The following is a 5,180-nucleotide window of genomic DNA, read 5'->3' as shown; positions in this document are numbered from 1 at the left end:
TTTATCCTAATAAAATCACTAAGAAAAACTAAATATCTTTTTTTTTAAAATAATGATAATCATAACACTCTTATAAAATTCCGTGGACTGGATCGGACTCAGGATTAAGGTTTATATATAACTGACCAGCTTAATTAACCGGTCAGTTATAAATTAAATCTTCTTTTATATAATTTGGGGGCTATGCGGGCAATCGAAATTAGCGTAATTAAATTTTTTATTATAATTATAAATTCATCAATTTTAAAAAAAAACGTACCTATTATTTTTTTTATTCTAAAATACTTTTACTGCACTGCTCTGCGGCTCTTATAGAATATGTGCTTATTCCGCGGGTAAAATTGAGTGTCACATCAGAATCTACATCACTTTTTAAATTTGCTTGATGGAATCGTCTACCCAACAATTGGGTTATAAAATTTAGATATTTAAAATAAAATTCAGTTACAATAAACCGATTTAATTTTTTAGGTTTAGCTTGTTAACACTGCTACGCATAGAGCAGTACTGTCATGAGTGGGCAGACTACAATGTTCGGTCCTCAATCTCAATGTATTTTTTTGGGATCTCATTCGTAATTAAGGATGAACATTCAGTTAATTCGGTCTATAAATTAATTAAATTAATCAAAAATTGATTTAGTTCCATAAATTAATTAAATTAATCAAAAATCGATTTAGTGTTGGCTAACCGAATCAAATCAAAATTTTATTAAAACTGAATTAACCGAATTAACTATTTCAGTTAACATCAAATTAACTAAATTTGTTTAAAATAATAATAAAAAGAATTTATACAAAATTAATATCAAATTAACCGAATTAACCGAATGCTCACCCCTATTCGTAATTTACATATCGGATTGTAATCAAAATCCGATTAAAATTAATTGTCACCTTCTCTGATTTTACCTTTTCACTTAAGTTATTATTTTCTACCGGCGATGGATGGACCGCTCTCTGCTAGGTACCATAGAGTTTGTCCATCATCGACAGTTTCCGACCGACTGAATCGACCCAAAACTATAACTTAAATGAAAATGTCAACTCAAAGGAGATTACAACTAATTTTGACCAGATTCTAATCTCAATCTGGCATACAACTTACGGAAAAGGATCATGAAAAATTTAAAGATTGTGGACCAGAGGATCTGATGGTACCATACTATTTATTAACTCAAGTAAATAAAATAATCAAAATAGTACTGATATTATTATAATAATTATGATCATAAATATTTTAATATAGAATAATTTACAACAATAATTATAATTTTATTAAAACTATAATAAATAAAATATTATATTGTTAAAATATTCTTTATTAATTTTACTTAAAATTATTTAAACTTAATTAATAAAGTTCTAACTTAGTCATATTACTTTAACATTTTATAATAATTATAATTATAACAACTATTATAATTATAACAACTATAATAACAATTATTATAAAAAGGCATAAATAAAATTAAAACAAGGAAATCAGTAGTGTATTATATAAAAGGTTTCAGATAATCAATTAATTAACAAGGCCTAAGTTGTTATAGCAAGGTCTAAAATCCATTTATAAATGTTTTGAATGTGAAAGATGTATAATCTTCTGTCCTCGTGTCCCCGTGTCCCAGAATCCTGTATCCCTTCTGTCCCACTCGTTGATCGGACATGTAATATAACATTTTAAGAATAATTGATTTTATTTTGATTTTTTATTTAATTTTAATTTATTTTAATTTAAGCTTTAAGTAATTTTAATTTAAGTTTTTAATTAATTTTAATTTAAGTTTTTATGTAATGTTAATTTAAGTTTTTAATTAATTTAAGTTTTAAATTAATCTTAATTTAAGTTTTTTAATTAATTTTAACTAATGTTTTTAATTAATTTCATGTTTTTAATTAATTTTAAGTTTAAGCTTTAATTTATTTAATTTTGTTATGGTTAAATTAATTTTAATTTTAAGTTTAAATTTAAATTTTAATAAGTTAAGTTTTAATTGATTAATTCTTGATTTAAGTTTGAATTTTAATTTTCTCAGAATTAATATTGATTAAATTTTAACCAACTCAAAATTAAAAGTTAAGTAATTTTTATTAATTTGGAATTAATATTTTAATTAAGTTAAGTTAAAATTGATTTAACTTATCAAAAAGGTTGTTTAACCCATGTTAGATTTAAATTTAGCTTTGAGTTAATCAAGCAAGCTTCCTTAGGATAAGTTTTCAGTAAATGACGAAGCATATGACCTTTTTGTGTATCAATGGTGAACTACTTTCTGAATACTTCCCAAAATAATCCTAACTTAAAAGACTTAATACTAGGTAGGACTATTTTTGACTGGCCCCATGTTTGACTGAAGTATGTTCGGTTAGATCTACTAAGTCTAGTACACCAGGTAGAATACACAAGATTCAGCCTAGATATGCCTTCGACAAAACTTCCTTGACGTACTATCATCCCACACTATTCTGATGCTATATTATTAAGGTTTGTTAAACCTTTTTAACTAACCATTCTAAACTAAGCATAAAAGTAAACATAATCCTAAGCATGCATAGTTTATGAATCAAATTGGTTGAACAGTTTTTCTATTTATTCCCCCTAAGTCATAGCTTAGATATGGTCTATTTAAGTAATAAATTTGACTCTTAAGGATCAAATATTGATTTAGTTTGATTGGTTTGGTTAAACATTTTTTAGGAACCCATGCTTGGACTTGATTCTAACATTTTGACTGATTAAAGATAAGTATGATTTGTTGGTTTTATTTAGTTTATAGCCAAGTTCCGATTTGTTGTACATGACTCATTCCGATCTAAGTACCATATTTAGACACTTGAATCCCAATTTGAACTTTTCCAACATTTTCTTGAGTCGTTCGACTTGACCTTTTAAATTAGAATTTTCTTCCTCAAGTTTTGCAACTTGAGTTGAAGTTCCAACTTGAACTTGATTAGTCGAGTTACTCAAGTTAACTTGCTCTTTAAGGTGGTCTATTTCCATAAGTAGTAAGTTATTTTGTTATTTTAGATTTTGTTAATTTTTTAATCAAATATTTTACTACTTTAAGTAAGTTTGACTTGGAATAAAAAGTTATCATATCGGGACATTCGGAAACGGATACGAATCAGTGACTTCTCTTAGACTCGGTGTCGGTCTCGGACTTGTATTCTTTCTCGAACTCGAAATCTTCGTTTCTTTCCATAAGGGCAAGATGGCTCAAGTGCTTTAGTTCTTCCGCATCAGACTCCTCAGAGGATGACTCGTCCCACGTCGCTTGAAGGGTCTTCTTCCTTCTTGCTGATTTTGGTTTTTCCTCCTTCTGATTAGGGCATTCATTTTTGAAATGCCCCTTCTTGTTGCATTCATAACAAATCATTTCTGATTTGTTTTGCATTTGGTTGATTGGTGCCTTCTTGATGCTCGTTTTAAACTTCTTTCTTGTTAGTAGTTTTCATACCATGTTGACCAGCTCTTCTTCATTGGTTGAGTCTGAGTCAGACTCACTTTCTGGTTCATTCTTGATTCTAGTCTTGGTTCTTTGCTTGATCCTGCATACAAAGTAATGCATTTCTCGACTTGACTCAAGTTAGACTGTTTATGTAATTATAATTCACAGAAAAATTTGTCTAATTTAAGAATTGAAAGATTCCTTGAAACTTTGTATGCATCTACTATTGATGCCCACAAGGTGTTTCTTGGGAAGATGTTTAGTGCGTACCTTATCGTGTTGCGATTCTCTAGGTTGTGTCTGATCAGATACAGACCATTGAGAATATTCTTTAGTCGAGCGTGTAGTTGTGTGGCAGTTTCTCCAGGGAACATTTTAATATTAAATAAATTATTTAACAGTAAGTCTCTCTTATTTACCTTAGATTTATCGGTTCCTTCGTATAGCTTTACCAGATGATCTCATAGTTCTTTTACGTTTTCATATGGCCCGACTCGGTTTAGTTCTTCCATGGTTAGCCCGCATTGAATGGTGTTGATTGCCTTATAATTTAGTTGCACCTTCTTGATCATCAGGGGAGTCCAGTCTTTTGGTTCTATCAACTTTCCATCAACTATCGGAGGAGTGTAACTTTTGATTACAGTGAACCAAAGTTCAATGTCTAACTTGAGGTAGCATTCCATTCTGTTCTTCTAGTAGTTGAAGTTCTCCCTTTGAATAGTGGAGGGCGGACGATGTTGTACCCTTCTTGGTAGGAGTTCGACATTCTTGCAATCAAAGAATTAAGAGATAAAAATTTCCAAGACTCTCTTCTTGAGATTAGTAGTACGGGAAAAAAGAAATAAGAGAAAAAAATTTCTATAGGGAAAAAGAAAAAGTTTTTAAAATTACTTAGAAAATGGTTAAGCAATTTCATAGCTACCATGCTTTGATACTAATTGAAGGATCGAAAGATGTGATAGAAGGAGGGGGGGGGGGGGGGGGGGGAATATCACATGTTAAAAACTTTTTGTTTTCTTGTAAAACAAGAGTAATGCAACGAAAAGTAAAGAGCACTTTTCAGTTACTTGGTTCAGAGCCTAGGTTAACTCCTACTTGAAGACTCACGATCCTTGATCTCACTATTGGGTAATCCACTAAAACTTTTTTTTCTAAAATCTTCAAAAAGAAGCAATACGTACAATATAAAGAATGTAAGATAGTAATAGACTACTATCTTTTAGAAATTAAAACAATACAAGCTTAAACAAAAGTTATACCGACACTAGGTAGAAGATGAAGCTTGGTTGACACTTCTGGAAGGAGCAACTTGCTTGTGAAGGTGAAGCGCAGAGTAGCAGAATGAACAGGAGCTTCGGATAATGTTGACTTCAAAAAACTAGATAATTTACCTCGAACCTCGAGCTCTGCTTATATAATCCTTGATCGATCGACTGATAAACCAATCGATCGACTAAATAGTTCGGTTGATCAAACCTCCTATCGGTCAACTGAACCCTGTGCTTTTCTTCCTTGCTTAGATCTGATCTTCACGCATTTATGAGCTTTAATGATTCAGTCGACCGATCACCTTATTCGGTCGACCGAATAGTGAACTTTACTTGTTCGTCGAGATTCACACTTAATTCATTGAGATATATGTAGATTATATATGTTATTTTATATCATTTAACGCGCATATTTCTATATTCATTTGATTATGATGTATCCTTTTGCACCCTTTCCTATCTCA

Source organism: Zingiber officinale, chromosome 4B, assembly GCF_018446385.1.
Source record: "Zingiber officinale cultivar Zhangliang chromosome 4B, Zo_v1.1, whole genome shotgun sequence".
In the NCBI taxonomy this organism is placed as follows: domain Eukaryota; kingdom Viridiplantae; phylum Streptophyta; class Magnoliopsida; order Zingiberales; family Zingiberaceae; genus Zingiber; species Zingiber officinale.
The sequence above is the reverse complement of the archived record's forward strand: the minus strand, read 5'-3'. Positions refer to the sequence as shown.